This window comes from Rissa tridactyla, chromosome 3 (assembly GCF_028500815.1).
Source record: "Rissa tridactyla isolate bRisTri1 chromosome 3, bRisTri1.patW.cur.20221130, whole genome shotgun sequence".
Taxonomy (NCBI): Eukaryota; Metazoa; Chordata; class Aves; order Charadriiformes; family Laridae; genus Rissa; species Rissa tridactyla.
Window position 1 is genome coordinate 61038244 of NC_071468.1, and position 22101 is coordinate 61060344.

Consider the following 22101-nt stretch of genomic DNA (forward strand, 5'->3'; position numbering starts at 1 on the left):
CATAGCCCCGGCATCTACTGTCACATTTGACAACATGCTCTGTTTAATGACTTTTGTTCTTTGAAATAAAAGTTTCATTACTGCTGCTGGAATAGAAATTATTGTGAAATACTCTTGGTGTTAGATTTTAATTTCGGAGGGTGTTTTTTGACAGTGTTGATCTTTGGAGGGATGGGTATTTGAGTGACCTTCTAACTCCGAGCTCGTGTACCAGCCTCCAGATGAGCACCCACATCGCATCCAAGTGCAACAGCCTCCAGTAATGTTTACTGTCTGTCACTCTCAATATATTTTGTGATCCCTAGAATTCATGAAAATGAGGAGCAGAATTAAAAAAAAGTCAAAAAAAGAGAAAGGTCAAAGAAAGTCATAGTGTGGAAAAGGACAATACGCTTGATTAATAAGGTGATGTTGGTGGAGTGTATCACACCAGACATAATCTGATAGTGGTGTTTTTTTTTTATTTTAAATGCCCTCTGTGCAGGCTATCAAAGAAAGTCAAAGAAAAAATATTGTTTTGGGATTTTCACGTGTTATTTTTCGTACAGCTCTGGCATGTCGCTCACTCCTTCTGTGCAGCGTCATGCCAGGGGGTGCCTCTGATCGGCTGTTTCTAAATCCCCTGATGCCGTCGGATGGCAGATGGGTGTGCATCACCGTGGAACCTCCTGCTGCAATTTACCCCCTGTTTGCAGCTGTGTTTTCTTTCTCTCATTCTCTTCCCGCTTCCCCTCCCACTTGTTGATGTGGCTTATTTGTGTTCGGACGCTACAAGCGCAAAACTGAATTGCCCTTACCAGCAACGTAATTCCCGGTTTACTGACAAACTCCTGCTCTTGTTCATTCCAGAGTATAGCTGGAGTGTGTGGGAAGACATGGTTTGAGAGGAACCTTGTACTGTCGTTGTGCGCCATGCTTGTTCTGTGCGGAGAAGAGGGCTTCAGTCTGCCTGGATGTTGGTCTGATGTGCTTTATAGGCAGTTGATTCATCCATCCATTTTTTGTGCTGCATAGTAAAGTATACAGGAGCTGTCGCGTCTGTAATGTAGCTTCTGATGCCAGAAAGAACTAAATACCAGCTTTCTCAACCTTCATGGAAATAATGGTGAAGTTCTGAAACAGAAGGGCAGATACCAGGAAAGTAAGACTTGAAACTGTAATTTTTTTTCTTAATTCTTTAAATTTATTCAGAGGAAAGGAGAAGAACGGTTTTTCAGATCATTAATTACATTTTTTCTTTCATTTTAAAAAATGTTTTTTGAAGGGTTATTCACAGGTATATCTTTTTGAAATTAGAAGCCGTAGTTTTTTCAAAATTTGTAATAAAATACATGTATCTGGGGAGTTTTTTAGGCTTAATACTTAGACTTGATTTTAGTAAACAATTCAATGCCTATATCTAATCAATCTAAACACTTGGTTTAGATACTTTGTCCATTTTATAAGTCCTTGTTCATTTTTCAAATGAGCAAATAGTATTTCTTGAAGGTGGAGAAAGAATTGTCAAGATCTTGCTAAGTCCTAGAGCACAGCGGTGGTTTTATCGGCACTTTCTAAATACCTGTGTTTGTAAGGGCTCTTCAGCTCTGTTGGTGTGAATATGCTGTGTGCATTAATATGATGCTTATAATGTAAAAGATTGCATATTTGTTTCTTCAGTGCTGTACTTTGTTTAAGAAAGGAGTTCTTTGGTGTGAGAGGGTAACTTACCTGTAGTTTAGTACGTGTAAATACAATTTTAGGATTGTCTTAAGCCTGATAGACTCAATTTTGAGAAGCGATGGCACGCTTATGTGCAATTAAGTTGGCAGCAAAAATTACATTTCAGCTTCCATTAACTTTTCTAATTGTGCCTAATGTTTGCATTTCCTTAAAACATTGCTTTGAAAAAGGAAGCTCTTAATTGATGGCACTGTCTAGCCATAGAAGATAAACAGTTTGGACAAGAACTGTGTGTGTTTTCTTACAATTCGCTCTTTCTGTAGAGACTATATCGATTTGTATGTTTAGTTCCCAATCTTTCTCCCACCAAGATTTTAAGTACCAGGTCCCCAGCGTATTCCTGTCAACTCTAGCTATTTCCATAATTGCCAGAACCATGTACTTAAATACCTCCCATATAATTTCCATTTTCAGATTTCACAAAGGCTTCCATGCTTCTGCTTCACCTAGACAGTCTTTGCCTTTGCTTTAAAGACACTCTTCCAGGACTCGCAATTTCTATGTGTATTTTCAGGACTTTGGTGTTTCTTTCTCACCAAAGGGAAGGCACTAGGAGTCTCTGCCAGAAAGATCTTCGTGAAAGATCTTGAAAGTTGTGACATTCACAAGTTGTTCAGTCGACTCTTAGCAGCCACTCCTTAGTCCCTCCTGCTGTGCCAGAGGTGGTTTGTTTTGAGCAGTTTTGGCTTTCTCCTCCATGGTCTCCAAGATCCCCCCATCACAACTGCGAGCAGAAAGGCAATAAGCGCTGGAGATGGGGCATCTCTTGTGGCCTTGAAAATCTGGACCATGGCTTTGACCTGGCCAAAGAAGAGGATAAAGACTCAGTGAAGGAAACTGAGCGCAAGGGAATCAAACGTAGAATTACAAACTCATTTCCTATAGGACAGTAAACAGCAGGAAGTCAATGGTAGCGGATGATGGCGACCAACCTGAATTTGGTTTGAACTGATTCAGTAGAGATGAAAGACTGCATTTCGCTTGCTACCATGTGTTATGATAGATTTCTCTTCAAGATGGAGCTACTTTCTGGTCATTCTTTTTGATTCATGTGGTGATTTAGGAACTTTTGTTTTAGAATACTTGTTTTCTGAGGGCACAGTTAACAGGCAGCAACAAAACAAAATAAAATAAAAATGTTAAGATAAATTATTCGCCAGAAAAATTCTGTTAGTTTTTTAAAAGGTAAATGAAGTGATACAAGGTAAATGATTAGGTGCAGTCATTAGGGACAGGTTGATTAAATGACTCCAAATAAATCTGCAATCAGAAAAAGAATGAGTTGCATGTCTTACTGTATTTTCCTGTTGAAGACAGCTGGCCATTTCCAGCAGCATCCTTTTGTGGCAAGGATGCTAGAAGTGATTTCTCTGGGAAGGGAGATTCTTCTTAAGCCTTCGAGGAGTTGAGAAAGAATTGCTTTTGTAGATAAAACAGAGTTACTAGGAAGAAAAATTTAAGCAGTTCAATAGAATGGAAAATCTCACACTCAGAAAAATGTCTGTTTCAGGGAAACTCCTCTACAACATCAAGCCTGGATGTGAAGAGATAGGGATGTATGTTCTTTAAAAATTCTAAGTGCAAGATGAAACTGTCCACCAAATCCAGACAATGGTTTCTTATTCTCCTGTACCTATCCGTATCTGGGAATGCAGATACCTGGTTATCTTTTGGCATTTCTGAAAACGAGAGACTGGTGAGCCCTCTGCCTGTGCCTTCTGGCAGAACTCCCCAGGCAGCTGAGTGGTTTTCACATGTTCGTGCTCTGAAGCAGGTGTTTCGGCTGTACCGTGAGTGCCCGCAGCCAGCCGGTTTGGCTCGTGTCGGGTCCGCAGCCCATCCGGTGCTGCATCCCTGCCGGAGGGCGTTTGCTTGGTCCTTCCCATGTCAGCCAATGCGCGCGCTTACTTACCGGTAGCCCCAACCTGGATTTGCACACGTCAGACCTCCGCGAGTGCTAAATGTTGCTTGAGCTGCCAGACGTGGCTGTGGGTGAAGGGAGGGAGCCACTGCTGGGGTTACAGGGTGGAGGGGGGCGAGTGGTTGTGGTGGTGTCTCAGCCTCAGCCACTGGATTGCAGTAGGAACCCCCCAGCCCCGACACGGAGCTAGAGGAGCTGCCGGGAGGGACAGGGCTCTCCCCAGTGAAGGCGAGAGCTGCTGAAATCCCGGCGATGGGGCACGGCAGAGCATCTCACCTTCCGCCGGCCAGGGCCGCCTCTGGGCACCGTTAGCAGTCACTGCTCTGCCATCTTCCTCTCTGCTGCTGGATCGCATGCTGGGGCTCAGCAACTCACCTCCGTGCCTGGCATTTAAGTATGTATATCCTGAAATATATGTGCCCACTACTCTGTGCCGATTCTGTTTGCCAACTTGTATTTATACTGTTTCCGAGCAGGCGAACATTAGATATTACATGTTAGCATCATACCTATGGGAAGTGCACCCTTTACCAAATTTTCTTTTTTTGGTTTTGGACCGTGGAGTATGTTCTTTGTAACTTAATATTTACATACTTTTATGCTTGTTACGGAAGACCAAATACAGAGTACAGGAGACACTGACTTGCTTAGGTGGCAGCAAATGAAGACTGGTGCTAGTGAACTGCGTGATGTTGTGGCTGGCCAGTGAAGCATAATAAAGGCAAGGGCCTCTAAGCCACTTTGGAGGTATGAAGAGTCAAAGAAGCATTAGAGTAATTTAAAACATGTAAACTGTGGCTAAAATCTAAAAACATCATTTCTTTAAAATTTTTTGTTGTAAATAACAAGGACTACCTCTGACCCTAGGATGAGATGCAGCTTGTAGAGCAGGAGGAAGCTCAGCTTCTCTTTGGGGAGACTTGATTTAAAAAGATATGACCCCAGCTTTATCTCTGATGTGACTTGCCATCGCTGTGGGTGTCTGTACATGTGTGTGTCTGGGTATATTTCTGTATCCTGTAAGTTACATTATTCACATTTTCAAAATAAAGACAACCCAACTAATCTGCTTTTTGTATCAATAGCTGTGTTTTATGGCTTTGTCCACATCCTCACGCATCACAGGATGAGTCAATGCAATTAACAAGCAAGAGTTTCTTAATTTTTGTTTCAAATACATATTTATGGCTATACACAGTCCAAGTGAGTTTTCTTTATTTAATGCTGTAGACTTTTACGTTGCCTGAACCTACATTTGTTTCAATCAGTTGTGATTTTACCATTAGTTTTAGTAAGAAAAAACTTTTTCAGCTCTTAAATTAGAAAGTTTGTTTGTTTGCTGCCACGTGTCCTGTCATTGGAGACAAGCTCATTTTCCCTATCTGCATTGGTTGTCTACAACATATATCAAAATATTTTAAAACAGACTCAGCCATTAAGTGATTTGAAATGATCAAATAAGTAAGGTGCCTGTAGTCACCAACAGGAAAGAAATGCTTTCCTGAGACCCCTTGTTTTCAAGAGAATAATTCATGAGGGAGCTCCAACGTTGTGTCTTCTAAACCAGCAATTTTCAATGTTAAAAAAAAAAAAGAAAGAAAAAAAAAGAAAAAAAGGAAGGTAGAGCCAAACTGGCAGTGCGCTGGGGAAAAGAACTACGTGCTTGTCAAGGACCCGACAAATGGGGAATCTGAAATTCTGTATCTGTCCGGCAGACAGTTACAGCTTCTGCATTAACATTGAAAACTAGTTTTCATTGCTTTGGTAGCATGCCTGAAGTCTGGTCTGGAGCAGTGGGCCAAAACCGTTTGGCTACATCAGGACACTTTCACTTGCCATTGTGAACAGGAAAATGTTTTCTATAAGCCTGCGAAGAGCACAGACCCTGTTAATGCCGAGGAGGAGTACGTGGAAACACGCAAATGCAGAGCTTGATGTAAACCTCTGAATACGACGAACTTACTGTCTGGATTTGTTATGTTTTCAGGTGGGACCCTCTTCTGATATGTGATCTACAACGAGCTACTTTGAATCGTACGATGACAATGTTATCACTGCCACATCTCTGGGAACCAGTTATTCCTAAGTATACGGTATGTGAACGTCTGCGTCTTACATTAACTGTTGCTTGTTGGAACAACGCAGAAACAATAACGTGAAGGTGCTAAAAGTCATTGAAGTAAATGTTAAGCCACATGTACAATCAGTTACACTGAGCTGTTCCAGCAGATGTTTTATCTGATAGGCCTGGTCTGCATGCAGAACAGTGAACTGTTTTAACTTGAAAATGTATTCATTTACAGATATAACTGTATCGCTGCACTTAAAGCAGTACTATTTTTGCATTTAGGAAAGGTCTTTAAGTGCTTTTCTTTTTCATTCCATTTTCAATTTCTGGTCAATCTAAATTAATTTAATTTCACACACCAGTGGATCCCTAAAGAAGTGTAAATTAACTCCATTTTACCAAACTCAGCCAGGTGATGGCAGTTATTCCCTTGATGTTTAGCTTTACATCACCCACCATCTTTGACCAAGATTTCAATAGGAATTAAATCCATATATTGAGCCTTTTTCCTCACCCTGTATAAGGAATTGGAGACTGAGACTCAAATCTCGTGAAAGGAGGCTATTTAATTTATGGCCTACAAGGCCAAAAATGTGAGGTCACTGATAGCTGGCATGTTTTTCTTTTCTACTCTTCTGGCTTGAAATTGTTAACGTACACTCAGGTGCTATAAAACCATGAGCAAACTGGTTTTATGAGAGTGGTTACATCATTGTTTCATGTTCTGAAGCAGTTCAGTAGCACGACGCTTACCCGTTAGCATGGAGCATCTTCATCTGATTTATGGCCCAGATGCAACACCCGCTGAAGCTGGTCGAAAAACGTTTCTTCGTGCTGATGGGAGTTGAATTGCACTGCGCGTAGCACCTGAGACTTTTGTTTAAGTAATGTTCCCTGCATGGGATTTTTTTACTGATCAGCCACGTTTTAGAGATTAAGTATTAAAGATATAAGCATAAAACAGAATTGCAAGGAAATGGATTGCTAAAATAACCTAAAAGAGGAATCCATTATTGAAAATGCTTGTCTAGCTTCAAAAGTTACAAAGTGATAAGGAGAGATGACTGTTTGCTCCAAAAGTGTATGTCTGGGTTTAATGCGCTGTATTTTATATATCATTTTGAAGACACTGTTTGTCAGAAACGGGAATGATTTGCTGCTACATCAGTGATGTGGGAGAGGGAAAGCAAAGTAAAAGTCTTACAGGGAGTGGGGAGAGGAAGGTCATGCTCCATCGATCAATTTAGCATGTTGTGGGAGAGCAGTTCCCAGCTCGGGTGCCTTGTGCGCTGCATGGTGAAGAGGTTTCCAAATCTGGCTGGACTCTGGGTCGGTGGAAAGAGAAGCTCCCGGAGGTCACATCTCCCGCTGAAGTGAGAGAGCATTGATCCTGCTTGTGCTGGCAGGGCTTCTATCACGCCCGTGTAGCCACCCTCAGTAATCCCTGCTGGCCAAAGACCATTAAGATGACCCTTTACAGACTTTTTCTATGCATTTGTTCAGGCATCTCCTCTGTCATCCGTATGTAAGCGCCTTTTCAGGAGGGACATAGGAATAATAATCTCTGTTGCTTTTGTTTCTTCTGAGTCGATTAAACGTTCAGAATTGTTTGTTGGTATATGTTTTTGTAAATAAGTTGTTTTGGGGTGTGTGTGTGTGTGTGGGAGCACTGGTAATGGAAAGCTGGTTTGAAGAAGATGAGTTTTACGTTCTGCAGGGGCAGAGGTCTGGAAAGGACCCAGCGGGCCAGCTGGTCTGCCTTCCTGCCCTCACAGGTATCTCGTCATGAAAGGCGTGAATGCATCTTGGTTGACATTTTCACTTTTTTTGTGGAACGCGTCTTTTCGCCGGTGGAGGCGACCTCTCGGAGAGCTGAGGGCAGGTGGCGGGGAGAGGCGGTTGCCGGAGTGGTGACCGCTTGCAGATCCCCGCGTTCCCTGGGCACAAAGAGCGAGCAGCCGTCTTGCTGACGTGCCTTTAACGAGCTGTAGAGCAAGGGATGCCGTGTCTCGCACCTTGTGAGGCTTCTTCTGATACGTGGTAATAACCTTCATGCATTTTCCATCTACCCAAATAGAAATGAAATTTCCTTTGACCGGTGAGTGCAGGAGTCAGAAGGAAGTGAAGGTTTTCATGTTTGTTTTTCCTTTTGGGTGTTATTTTGGTTTTCCTCTTTTGCCAGTTCTCATATAGCATTGCAAACATTTCAGGAAACGAATCTGCAGGAGCACAGCTCATAAAAGATTGGCCTGCTGGAGGACGAGGCTCTGCTTATTACAGAAAAGCTTCTGAGACAGTCACAGCTGAAAAGATTACACACTGCCACAGGAAATTAAATTTGATGTAATATAGTGAAAGAATGACAAAATGGAAAGGGCATATATAACGTATTTGTGATTATTAAGTGCTAGAAAAATGAAAAGTTGAGACCCAATAAAGTGCATGTGATTTAGATACGGATACAAAATTCCCAAGAGTTTTTAAAAAATTTGGCCCTCTGTTTTCCTTTGCCCTCTCCTGGTGTCATTACCTCAACGTGGTAAATCCTGTAAAATTCTATCAACTTTTGTGCATGTTAGATTATAAAGCATTTAAAACAAATTTCAGAGCAGTCCTACGGAGTCCAGTTAAGGCTGCGTTCTTCAGCAGAAGGTGCACACGTGCCACCAGGCTGGGAATGAGAGGCAAGAGCTTCCTTCTTTGCTCCGTCCTTCTCCCACGTGGACGTGCCGTGCTGACGGAGGGGGAAGCTGTCCTTCCCCGTCTGCCCCTGCCCCTTGCCGAGGCGCAGTGCGGTGGTGCTCAATGGCAGGTGGAATTCCCAACCCCATCCCAGCCACCGAGCAACCGAGCGGGCTGCAGACCCACTGGGGACCGTTCTGGTGACACATGTGCTGAAGATACCTGTTGGTACCGAGGTCCTTGCTGGTGGCCCAAGGCGTGGGTGGGTGATGTGTCCCCTCTTCCTCTCCTCCTCTGGGTCACCATAGGTGCCGCGGTGAGCCAGGCTCTCTCCTGGCCAGGTGCTTCATGGCAAAATGTGCGTTTTCTTTCAAAGGGGACAGTAATAATGTGCAACATTTTAATAACTTTTCCTATAAGATTTGGTTACCTGCAATTGGAAAGAATAAGCAGGACTCTGGCTGATTTAACTTTATTAACCATCATAAATCCTTTCCCTTTTGACTCTAATCAGTCCCTGGAGTCCTTTTAATGCTCTTGACATTGCACTGGCCTTTCATCGCAGCACAATATACATTTTCCTGTAACTAGAAAACCGATGGTGAGAGCCTTACGTAAACCCGAGGTAATGGATGCAGCCGTGGGGACGTGTGACTGTCGGGTGCTCGCTGCCGGTGAAAGGAGGAGAGGGAGGGTGTTGTGCCAGCATGGCTCTTCCCTCGGCAGAGGGAAAGAGAGGGGACGTGATGCCGCAGGCGCTCGTGGGGTCTAGCGTGAACCCATGAATGGGAAACCAGCAGTTTTACTCTGTCCCAGACAGACAGACAGATAGCGGTGCTTTTGTGTCTTCTGCTGGCAAGCTGGGGGACGCCGGGGGGCCAAACCCAGCCCTAGAGAGCCCTTCTATGAGCAGTCGCCAGCCCACGTCCCCAGGGCAGTGAGCACATCCCTGGGAGCCCAGCAGGCTGACACGGCCACCCAGAGCTGCTGGCTGGGAGGAGGTGGCTTGCGGCACAGGGACCGGGCAAACCTGCTGGGATGGAGGTGCTGGGTGAATGGATCTTTTCTGTGCCGGGGACAATGCTAAAAGGAAGGAGTGTTACCAGGTGGTCGAGGGGCAGGCACCTAAGAAACAAACGCCTTCTTCATAAAATAACTACCTGGGTTATTGCCTTTCTGTTCAGCCTGCGCGCAAAATCCTCCGGAAAGCGAGCGGGGAATTCCCTGGTTGGTAGTCTGTCTGTCTGTCTCTCTGCTGTCCAGGAATTCATGGGATGGAGAAGGCATCCCAAGAATCTGCCCCTGTGTGCAGGGAAGCTAAATTCCCTCTTGTTTTTCCGTATACACAAGTCAGCAAGTTTCTTCAGCAAATGCTGTAATTTTAAGCTTAATACTACCCAAATATTTAACTTTGGACAAAAAAGCCTCAAGCTGGCTTCAGACCAGGGACTGGCTTCCAGCTGTTTCTGCAGGTACAGATCCAATGTTTATGTACACGAATGGTTATTTGTTTGTTTGTGTATTTATTATGGTAATCTTTTTATAATGAACTTGGATATTTGTGTACCCCGGTTTTGATATGAACATAAAAATGTATGTATTTGCAAGGTGTATACAGCCATTTTCCGAAGCCTTGGCAAAAAGCTCAGATCTGCTGAAGATAATCACTGTAGGCTGGACCTTTAGATGGCACAGAGTTGTACTAAGTTTTTCTCTAATGGAAGTGCCCCAAGCTGCGCTCACCATTGAAAGCCCACCAGCCTGGGTTATGTAAAAAAGGTATGGGAAGATTTGGTGCCTGCTGCAGGAGCTTTATACTGTAATTTGATTGTCCAGACAAGTGGGTGCAAGAGAATATTCAAGAGGAGTGTCAAGAGCATTAGCAATAAATATGTTAACTAGGTTTCAAAAATCCGCTTAAATGCTACTTTGATATATAATACTTTGCTGTATCCACATACGCTTCATATACATACGCTTTCTCCAGACCTTGTCTTAGCTGCTGTATGGCTGCAAACAGCCTCTTATTAAAAAGGGAAAGTCCGTAATCTTGTGGACCTTCTATAATGTGCTCAGCATGTGAGCTATTGACTTCATGAAGACGAGAATAGCTATGTCAAATGTTTTTCATTTGCATGTGGCAAGATAGAAAAAGCAAACTCTGTGTGAAGATGAGCAGACAAGAAAGACACCGAATGCCTTAAATACTAAGGGAGTTAATGCTATGCAGTGATTTTGCTTCTGTTATAGGAAGTGTAAGAACAGTATGCTTCCTGGCGTACATCGCCATCTAAACTGCAAAGGTTTCAGTTCCATGGCAACACGAAGAGCCCGGTTGTGCTTAAGGTGTATGTATTAATGCATTTGGAGTGAGGGGTTGGGAGCAAGCTGGGGAAAAAAACCAAACATGCCGAATGTTTCCTGTTTATTTATTGATATATAAAGTAAAGCCTTTGTTCTTAGAAAATCATAACTGACATGAATACACGCGCCCCGTCCCCGTCCCCCCCCCCCCCCCAATTCTCTCAGGTTCTTGTTTAAATGTGTTTTTCTCAGGCAAAAAGCAAATGAGGAGGCTGTTTTCTTGTTTGGTTTTGGGTTTTTTTTTTATAAGAGTCTAAGTGCAGCAGCACTTGAATGTTGCAAGAAAATGCTATTAATTCCTGAGACTGTTGAATATCCCTGGAGAGAAAGACTTGGGGGGGGGTGGGGGGGTATTTTTTTCCAAGAAGTACTGCTTTACAGAGCAGAGTGAAGCAGCGTTTGGTTTTTTATTATAATTATTTTCCTTGATCTTTTTGATCTGCCCTCTTTCTGCCGTTCTCTACATCCACCTCCAGTTTCCCCCGCCTGCCCTGGCTGAGGAGCAGGAAACAAGACTGAGCTCTGTTTCCTGACATCCAAAGAAATATAAAAGTATGAGGAAATGGTGTATTTTGTTTTGCCAGCCGGCTTGGGTTTGCAGACCCGCACTGGGAAGGCACCTGCTCCCAGACAGGGTCAGGAGTCACCCTCGGGAGCAGCTGGGCAATCGGCCAGGGAATAACCCAGAGCTGATCATTACGTGAGTTTTGTTTGATCTGCTCGATTGGCTGCGTGAATGTAGGATGGGGGATTCTGACAAACGTGTTTTGCTCAGGGTGAAGAGCTACCTAAGGCTGGTCCTGCCAGCTGTGCTGACGGGTGGATGAATTGCGGACTTCCAAGGTTTAAAGTCTGACTGGGGGGTGAGGGAACCTCCAGATGTTGGTATTTCTGAGGCTAACAGCAGTGCTAATCTGGCATGGTAAAGCTGACAGAAACTGGCAAGTTAAACTGGATTTACAGCTGCTTTGCATTGCTAAAACAGGCAAAGCAGCCAGAACATATCAGTGGATCTGGCCTATAGGTTTCAGTGAGGTTTCTCTGTGTAACTGGGGAGAGAATATAGCTTTGCAATTGGAAGTTGGTCAACCACTCTCCTCTTGCTGTGCCAGGAGGAATAAAATTTGTCTCTCTCTTATCTGTATCCCTTTTTTTTTTTTCCTTTTTTCTGACTAGCAACAGGAATATTTTTTTCCTTAAAAACAAGGCTTGCTTTCATTGAAGTGGGAACCCCGTCTTTGAGATTCTACTTGGGGGAGTGTCCTGGTTCCGGTGGGGATAGGGTTAACTTTTCCTGGTATTCCATGCCATGTGAGCCACGCCCACCCTGAGCTGCCGGGGGAGGGGGCAGGAAGTTGCTGCTTAAAAGCGGGCTGGGGCGGCCCGGGTCCGGCCGGCGAGCGGCGAGCGGCGAGGGGAGCGGCGGTTCCGTAATCGCGTTTGTATATTCCCCTATCCGTGTTGTTGTTGTTGTTGTTTGCCTGTTCCCTTTGCTGTTCTGTTAAACTGCCTTTGTCTCAATCCAAGAGTCTTGCCTTTTCTTACGATTCTTCCTGTATTAGGAAGGCACGAGCGAGCGGCACGTGGTTCTTTGTTGCCGTCTGAGGCTAAACCACGACAGGGAGATTTCCCTGTTCAGAAGACCAGCACAACATGGGTAAATCTTTTCTAAGGGAATAAATAGAATTGAAATGATGAAATGACCCTGTCTTGGCATCGTACAAAGGGGTGGATTTCACCCTTGAGGCAGCAGAACTGCAAAATAAGGTGGTTTCATTTTTAAACAGTCACTTTCTGAGGGAGAGCAGCACTGGGAAGCCTGAGCCACTTGCTAATGCTGCATTTGACACTCTCCCAAATTTGTGGTTGTGGTTTCTAGTTTCTGCACAGCCCCCTAAAACAACAAAATAGATGTAGCTCATTAAATACTAGCGTATGCTTCCCTAATTATGTGACACCTTCCTTTTCCCAACTTTTGACAAAGGGACTGTGCATACAACCCTGAATGAAGAGGAGGAATCACTCCAGCCAAAAGCATAGTAAGGGAGGTGAAGGGTTCCCGTGTAGGTGTCCCGACCTGGCATAACCCTCTGAACACGCTAGCTGCTGTTTGTAAGCATCTTCCCAGTGGAGCATCTCGTTCAGCTCGGCAGGAAGGATGAAGAGAAAGTACCAAGAGGAACATCAAAGAAAGAAGAGAAGGAGGAGAGAAATCAAGGACAGGAAGAGTGAGGAAACAGAGCAAAGGCAGAAGGGCAAGGAGAGAAACAACAGGGGGCTGGGAAGAGCACAACACAGGAAAGAGATGATGCTGTGGTGCCTGTGAGGGAAAAGTTGTTTTTCAGATGTAATGTAGCCAAAAAAAAAAAAAAAAAGAGGAAGAAAATTAAAATACATGAAGTGGGAGAGGATATCAGAATTATGAAGGAGGGGGACTGTCATGTCGGATTGACATGAACAGAAAAAACACAGAAAACATACAGATTAATTTCATACACTGGTCCAGCCAATTTCAAATAGTAGCTGCTAAGTTTGTAGCATCAAGATCTTGTGCCATTTTCCATGTGGAGGTTTTGGGGGGCTGGTGGGGAGCAGCGGGGCCACATTGGGAGGCTGCTGCAGGCACCAGAGTGGATGGTTGGGGACAGATCTCTTCTGTGCACCTTGGCTGGAAGCCTAAAGCCAGTATGAATAGGAAGGAAAATTGCCCATCCTGCATTTGAAGACTGGCAGTCAGAAAAACGTGTCCGGTTCCCTCTGAAGGTATCTGAGGAAGGGCTGTTGCCATGCAAGCAGGAATAAGGGCTCCCTCCAGATCCCTCCTCTTCTACTTGTTCAAGCTATCTAGGCTACCAGAAATAAACAGCTGAATGGAAAATTTAGTTCTGGCTGTGAAAAGAAGGTTTTGAATGAATTCTATATCAAATAGCGAATGTCTTCTTTCCTCCTCCTCTCCACCTACCTTGTTCCTAAATATTAACATTTCATGTCACTTGAGCTAAGTTCAGTGTCAGACTCACCAGATCCTGCTGAAAAATACACCCCTCTTTTGTGGCAAGCCAAAGAAGATGGGAGGCTTGTGGTGTTTTTCCTTCTCAATCTCTTCTCCGCTGGGAGAAGCAGCTAAGGCTGTGTGAAGCTGTCTCCTTCCCACTCTCCTAAACTTCGCTCCTAAAAATGCTTCTCCCTCAACGGCTTTGCTGCTTCTCTGAAGGAGGCACGGCTTGGCCCACTAAGTGCCATTGTTTGCCAGGGGATGTTTTCTCAGATTGCGGTGACTTTCATCATGATAGGAGGCTGAAGAAGATTGTTGTGGAATAAGTCATGGGCACTGCTAGCTGTGCCAATTGCAAATGGTTACTTAAGCATGAAAGAGAAGAAAAGGATCTGGAATTATGAGATTTTAAACCCTGCCTGAAGCCCCAAACCTCCAAATCATTTCTGCCATTTGTGCTTCCTGTTTTCTAAACACTTGGGCTGTACTTGCGTTATATTTTTAAACTTTCCTCCAAAACCACAAAGGTGAGAAATACCCTTTCTCTGAAATCGCTTCTTTTGTGGGCAGCAGTACCAATACGTGTTACTCCCGTGCCCCTTTCACCCCCCCAGGACTTCTCACCCACCTCCTTCAGGTCGCTGGCAGCAGGCGGGAGGCTGCAGGCTGCCCGGCCGGGCTGGGGCTGCGTGTCCCTGCTGCCACCGTGGTGGCCATGCAACCCCCCAGGGCTGAGCTCGGGGCATCGGGCCGACTTTCCTCCTCAGAGCCAGCCACCAATTTTCTCGAGACTTGTGAGAAGGCGATTATTGAAATTGAGTGGAATTTGTTGTCTAGGAGAGAAGGTCTGAATGTCTGCAGGGGAGGAGAAACGTGTGTTGGAATAGTGGGTTTTGTGCAAGGAGGGGAATGGTTGTCACTGGGCAGTTGTGTCTGAAATACTCTGCAGTATGTGGTAGTATTTACGATAAAGATGAATGCTTTTACGGTAAAAATGTGGGGACCTGAGCTTACCTGGAGACCCTAATAATTTTTCCTACTGTAGAGAAAGCATGTGGTGAAGAGAAATGTTGGTGAACACAGTCTCGCCACCTTTGGTGGGGTGAGTAGGGACATTCCTGTATCGCCCTGTAGTTATGCAGAGATGTGCTGATACTTGCTTATTTTGATCAGTGCTGAAAAAACAGAAGCAAAAAAATTGAATGTGGCTTTGGGGTGCTGTAATACAAGGCTGAATCACCCGAAATCAAAGCCAGTTTGAGGTGGGAATACCATGGCTGATGTTTGTGTAACCCCAAATCTCTCAACCTGTACCTGAATTTACTTCTTAGATGTTAAAGAAAAATCACCCCTTTCCCCAGATGTCACGTGAGCTGGGCAGCCATTTCTGCACAACAGGAGGAGGTTTATTCCCTTCCCTCACCTTGGTGTCCAGTCCAGCAATTGGGAATCCAATTTAACCCTCAGTGTTTTTTTCAGGCCCTGTGAGTCTTTAATTCTTTTCCAGCAGTAAAACAATTATTTTTGATAGACACACTAGTTGTTTGTTAATTTGTTTATAATCAGTTTTCCAAGAGGTTGCTTTGATGTGGGAGGAACTGAATTCTTTGGGTGCAAATGCTCGCTGCTGACTCTCTTCTTAGTCATTAAGAGATGTTTTTCACATCAAGGCGCCTTTACTTTTAAGGGAAAATGTTGAGTGTCTTCTGATACCAGACATGCGAAATGTGTGGCTGCCTAAACAGACACCATTTGCTGAGCTGCAGCATGTGATGGAGGGAACATCCAAGGCCAGCCCAAGCCTTCCCCAGCCTCCCGGGGAGACCCCCAACAGCCCCTTGTCCCCTCTGGTTGCTGCTGCAGCCGCCTGCGCCAGCCCCCAGTACCTGAGACCCCACGGATGCTGGTTCCAGCTACCGACCTACATCCCTGCTGGTATGCCTCCACGCTAAAAGATGTCACTGTTCTTTTCCAAAAAGAACGTGTCTTTTTTTTCAATTCCCTTGCCACCTTTTTGTATTTTCAAGCTGCAGTTCTTTTAAGGCTCCCTGCCTCTGCAGTTCTTGCCTTTGTATGGGTTATTTTTGGAAACTGGGGAACCAGGAGGAGGAATGAAATTTAGGGGATTTAACAGCAGTAGAAGCAGAAAGCTCTTTCCCTTGGTGTGCTCTTTCTTCCTTCTCCTTTCTTCTCGTGACCTCCATGGTCCGACTGACCCCCATCGCATCGCTCGCTCCAGGGCAAGCCATAGCCCGCACTCGTACCCAGCGAGCAACTTCTCCATGTGCGGAGGTGTGCCGGTTCACAAGCTGCGCTCGCCGCTTCCTCCCTGCGGCAGCCATTGTTTCTCTTCTGCTTTTCTGGGTCAACCAGTTGGCCAAAAAGTGGTAGGTGGCCGAGCAGAGTTTTGAGAGCTGTGAAATGCTGGTAGCACTTGGGAGGTCATGTGCCTTAAGGGTAAATCGTATGCAGAGAAGAATGCGTTTCCTTTGTTATCTCCTCAGCGGGGAAGCCCCATCAAGGTGATCAGCTTTTTCTTTAAATGTTGGCATGTTTTTACATTGGAAGTGATACGTGCTCATCACCAAACTTTGCAACAAAACCCAGATTTTTTGGAAGACTGGGGAACAGTGACTAAACCCTGACCTGGTGGGAAGACCAGAGCTCACCTTTTGGTTCTGGGGCGGGGGGCAGGCGGTGGTGAGCCCGGCCTCCCAAACCGTCTGAGCTCTTCTGCATGGGGGGCGATCACTTCACATCTTGCATTTCGGATGCAAAAATGTAAGGAGAAATTGTCTGTAAAGGAGCATCCAAGGACTTTCCTTTTTCTGCGTAGGTTTTCTTTGCTAGCACATAGAAAGACATTGACCATACAGTAGGTCAGGCTGCCCTTTTGATAACTGAGACAGTATTCAGATAATTGAGATGCCTGTGATTGCCCATGAAAATTTGCTGATGTTTACACTGCTGTCGGGTATTGAAGTCACACCATAATATTTATTGTGGGATCTTGCAATGGATTTTGAAATAGATCGATATCACAGCACAAAGTGGGAATTTTCCTCATTTTTTCTGCAGTTATGAAAAGGCCTAAGTAGCAGTGTAGTGCAGTAAATGTTAAACATTAAAAGCTCCTTTTGTGTCTACTGATAAGAGTAGATTGGTAGAGGAGGAAGAAACTTGAGTTTGGTTGGTAACACTGATAGGAGTATGGTGGAAATCAAAGCAGGGGATGATAGTAGACTCAAACACTCATGCTGTCTTTGAAGGATGGATTTGGATCAGTGACATAACAAGAAGTGATAATGAGGAGGACTTTAGGCCTAAATTAAAAAAAAAAAAAAAAGAGGCGGATGATTCTATACAAGAAGCTGCACAACTGATGCAAAAAGTCAGCCAAATACAGAGAGAATGAAATCAACAGAACATGAAGTACTCTCTTAAATTACGTAGAAATGGAGAGGGTTTTACTACTGTGCTATAGCAGAGATCAATTAAACTGCGCAGAAGGGTTATGCAAAATGTTCGCTGTAGGGAAATCACCGTTTTCCGTAGATTCTAGGAAGGAGTGCTGGCATGCCGCCGGCAGTGATTTATTTTCACCCAGCCCTGGTGCTTGTGGCTGGCACTCAATGAAATCTTCCAGGGTAAATTATTTATTTAATTAAGAATGGCCACAGTTGCACTGAGAGACTGGCAGCACGACAGCAGGAAGTCTGTTAGAGATTAGGTCTAACTTCTTACAGATAGGCTGCTTATGTATACTATAAATAATTAAAATCGTAAATAAATGTATGCTGGCATTTTTGTTTAAGCTTATTAACAGGAGTTCATAATACTGAATGTGGTTTATGTACTGCCATGTGCTGTAGTCCTCTAATTTCTTGATTAACTAACCCAGAGGCTGGTGCAGCAAGCTAAGACATCAGATTGTGGCTAACTGAACTTTTGAACTTTTCGTAAGAACAGGAGGCATCAGTAAGAGAAAAGTCAAATTTATGAGTGTGTAAGCATGAGCAACCCAGAAGCTTTCGTTTCAGTAGGCATTCCCATAAGAGCAAAGAGAGAAATCCCCCTCTTCTTAGGCCAAATAGGCAAGGTAATGCTTTCTTCTTGGTTTAACATATTCCAGAGATAACAGTTATAGCTGGTGGTTTGAAGGAGTCCCAGAAAGAGAGGAATTTGAACATAACTAACGAGAGAAACTGTCATTTGAGGAGAAATCTCTGGAGAGTCTCTGCAAGATTTCATATTGTATCTGTGTTGTGGTGTGGTTTTTTTACAAAAAGAAAAGGTCTAGCACTGTGATTTGATAATTGTGCTTTTATCAATAAATTTGATTTTTGAAGAATACGTTCCGAGTTTAATCCTTGCTTTCTTTCCCTAATTGTTGAGTAATAAGAAAAAAATCTTGCAAGAGGAAAAGCAGCCACTTCTTTTAGAGGAAACCACTCACAGATTTAAACCACGTAGTTTGGCAAGAAGGAAAAAAAATGGACAATCGTTTTGAAAAATGTCAGAAATGGGCATTTTTGAAACATTGGACGTATTTGGTTTTGGACGGGCCTAATAAGCAAATCAACACAAATTCACCTTCTGGGGGCAAGTTCCCCTTTCAGCGAGCCCTGGCAGCGGGGGCTGGCCGGCAGGCTGCCAGCGGCCGAGGTGGGGCTCTCTCCTTTGCATGGGGTGGTTTGGACCTTCCCCTCTCCTCCCCCTGTGCTTCTGCCATGGCCCTGCTGGCTGCCTGATGGTCCTTGCTGAAGCTGTTGGCATCAACATCTGAAACACCTCTCAACTTTGAGAGGTCGGCTTTTCTCTCTTCAGCCCGGGCTCTCCAGCACTGCTGAAACTTAGAGTAAGTGGATGGTCAGGATTTGAGGAAGAGTTTGCCACTGTCCCGGCTGTGGTTTCACATCGCGGAGGGGCTGCTCTGACTTCCCATTCTCCATGGCCGCCTGCCTGTGCTCATGCTGGGCTGGTTTGGGCAGCTGGATGGGCAGCGAGCTGTTGGGCAGCCCGGGGTCTCTGATGTGTTAGCGCCTTGGATTGGCTCCCCATGGGCACAGGAGCTGGCAGGACCACATGGCCGGCATGGGGGGAAGAGAAGCAAAGTGGCATCTCCCCCTCTTGGGTGGCAGCTTGCCATTGGGCTGACCTCGCCAGAGCATGAAACTGCATCCTCAATGTGCAGATCAGATCTTGTACATGTGAGGTCCTTCACACTTGACTACTATGTTATACTATCACCATAATCAGGAATGATGATCTAAGAAGATGATGGTGAAGCACAGCGGTGTTTCCCAGGCTACCCTCTTCCGCTTCCCGCTTTTGGTGACCCGAAGTCACTCTCTGTGTTTCCCTTTCCAGATGGAGTTAGAAATGTGTACGCATTCAGAATCGGGGCTGTTTTTTTTTTTATTGGCAGCACCTGTGAACAATCAAAGATCAAACTGAGTCACAATCAAACTGAGACAAGCTTCAAACTGAAATGAATGTGATTTCAGAATTGTTTGTTTGCAGTCATTGTTTTTATTGTTTGCAAAGAAATAAAAAGCTTTACAGTAACTCCTAGGTATTCCCTAGTTGCTGCGCACTGGAATCATAGAATCACAGAATGGTTTGGGTTGGAAGGGACTTTTAAAGATCATCTAGTCCAACCTCCCTGCCATGGGCAGGGACATCTTTCACTAAATCAGGTTGTTCAAAGCCCTGTCAAACCTGACCTTGAACACTTCCAGTGACGGGACATCCACAACTTCACAGGGCAGCTTGTTCCAGTGTCTCACCATCCTCATTGTAAAGAATGTCTTCCTTATGTCAAATCTAAACCTACCATCTTTCAGTTCAAAACTGTTGCCCCTTGTCCTGTTACTACAGGTCTTGGTAAAAAGTCTCTTTCCATCTTTCTTGTAAGCCTATAAGCCCCTTTTATATATTGAAAGGCTGGAATAAGGTCTCCCCGGAGCCTTCTCTTCTCTAGGCTGAACAATCCCAGCTCCTTCGGCAGTTCTTCATAGAAGAGGTGTTCCAGCCTGCTGATCATTCTCATGGCCCTCCTCTGGACCTGCTCCAACAGGTCCATGTCTTTCCTGTGCTGAGGGCTCCAGAGCTGGACGCAGTACTCCAGGTTGGGTCCCACCAGAGCAGAGTAGAGGGGCAGAACCACCTCCCTCAACCTGCTGGCCACGCTTCTTTTGATGCAGCCCAGGATGTGGTTAGCCTTGTGGGATGCGAGCACTGATGGCCGGGTCATATCCGATTTTTCATCTACTAATATCCCCAAGTCCCTTTCCACAGGGCTGCTTTCAATCCTTTTATCCCCCAATCTGTATTGATAACAGGAGTTGCCCTGACCCAGGTGCAGGACCCTGCGCTTGGCCTTGTTGAATTTCATGAGGTTCACACGGGCCCACTTCTCAAGCCAGTCAAGATCCCTCTTTATGGTGTCCCTTCCCTCAAGTGTATGAACTGCACCACTCAGCTTGGTATCATCCACATACTTGCTGAAGGTGCACTTAATCCCACTACGTCATTAAGAAAGATACTGAGCAGTATCAGTCCCAATATGGACCCCTGTTGGACACCACTTGATACTGATCTCCATTTGGACATTGAGACGTTCACTGCAACTCTTTGGATACAGCCATCCAGCCAGTTCCTTATCCATTGAATAGTCCATCAATCAAATCTGTATCTCTCCAATGTAGAGAGACAGGGATGTTGCGTGGAACTGTGTCAAAGACCTTACAGAAGTCAAGATAGATCACATCAGTTCCTCTTTCCTTAGCCACCAACACAGTCACTGTAGAATAATATACAGAATAAACCTGTCATGTTTTGGTGGTTAACTTTATTTGGTCCCTTCAAGTCCAGTGGCTTACATATGATGTGAACAGACCACTGAGACTGCTGTTATTTTTCGTCACCGTATTCTAAAAATACTTTTAAAGAATTTTGGTAAAGAACAGATCTCAAAAGTATTTTTTAATTAGTATTTGGAATAGGAAAGTACCCTTTCCTCAACTTACAGTTACTCAACTGTAAATGAGCTAATTATTTAACAGACCCAAACTGAGTACAGTGAAATGAAGAACCCTCAGATCCTTTTGCTCCAGCTGCAGGAGAGGCCATTGCTATCAAATGCTAGTTTCTCATTTCAGCAAAACCTGGTTCCAGGTGCTCAGGCAACAGCTTTCCTTAGTTTCTTGGTTTGATTTGCTTTAAAATTTTGGCATAAACCCTGTAATGTACTGTTAACTATGCTACCAAATGTAACCAGTTTAGGCTATATAATAAGTAGTGATAATTTGAAATTTAAGTATACTTGTTTCCAAAAATAAAAATGTTGATTTTCATGTTAAATACCTAAATTAAGCACAACTCCCATCACCACCATCGTTGCTTGTCTTAGATTTCTTTAGGGGCGTTTGCATGCAAAGGGAAGTATCAGTTTCCTACTTCCAAATAGAGAAAATCATTACGTAGTCTCAGAAGCCTCTACTTCTATAATAGTTTAATTTTTCTTTTCAAGTATAATCAATATTACCTGTTTTGCCAATGCCAGCATTGGGAGAAAAGCCGTAAGAGATTGATGTGCAGGCAGAATGAGAATAGCATGACTATTTTTATATTTCTGACATCAGTGTCCTGGTTTATCTAATGTTGTATGACACGGTGACTAAATGCTCCATGCTATTCCGTCCTCAGTGAACGAGACATCTCTTCCAATATTACCCCTCGTTTCAAAAGTTGTAGAAACTTCTAAAAAATAATTTGCTAATTTGGGGTGTTCTCTTACTGTCTGTTTGCAAAGCTTATAGTCTCCTTACTTTTCATAAACAATACTCCTACACCACATTAATGTATATTCCTAATTGGATACTCATGGGTCAATACGAGATAATTAATCAGTTTCCTACTTCAAATACAGCATTTTTAAAACTATCATGAAGCTTTGTTATAACAGGACATCTCTGCACTCATAATTTATACTTACTGAGATGGGTACATTTAGTTACCATCATGATTCCTGTTCTGTCCTTTATCTGTTTTCATTATTTTTTCTCTATATTGAAAAGCAATACTATTTTACTACTGGGAATGGTAAAAGCTGCTACTACCACATCCTCATTTTTCCACATCTCCTTTTACCCCATAGACACCACCTTCACTGCCCGTCTGCCACATTCCCCCATCCGTACCTATTCTGTACGAGGGTTTGCTGGGTTCCTTTATGTTTCAAGAAAGCAGGCTTTTGAAAAGTCTGTTGGCTTCCAGAAATAGTCGCACAAGCCAGTTTTGTGCTATGTCTCTTGTATGAGAACTGACAGAACCGACAGCTGGTTG

General features: G+C 44.2%; 1 protein-coding gene across 9 annotated transcripts in view; it reads left to right on the top strand.

The window, feature by feature from the left end:
- The window catches only part of HIVEP2 (HIVEP zinc finger 2), a 145559-nt gene that overhangs the window by 30898 nt on the left and 92560 nt on the right, over positions 1–22101 (top strand). For all 9 annotated transcript variants that reach the window (XM_054197057.1, XM_054197056.1, XM_054197055.1 and 6 more), the window contains exon 2: positions 5631–5736. The gene's annotated coding sequence lies outside the window, so the exon portion shown is untranslated. The remainder of the gene's footprint in view (positions 1–5630; positions 5737–22101) is intronic.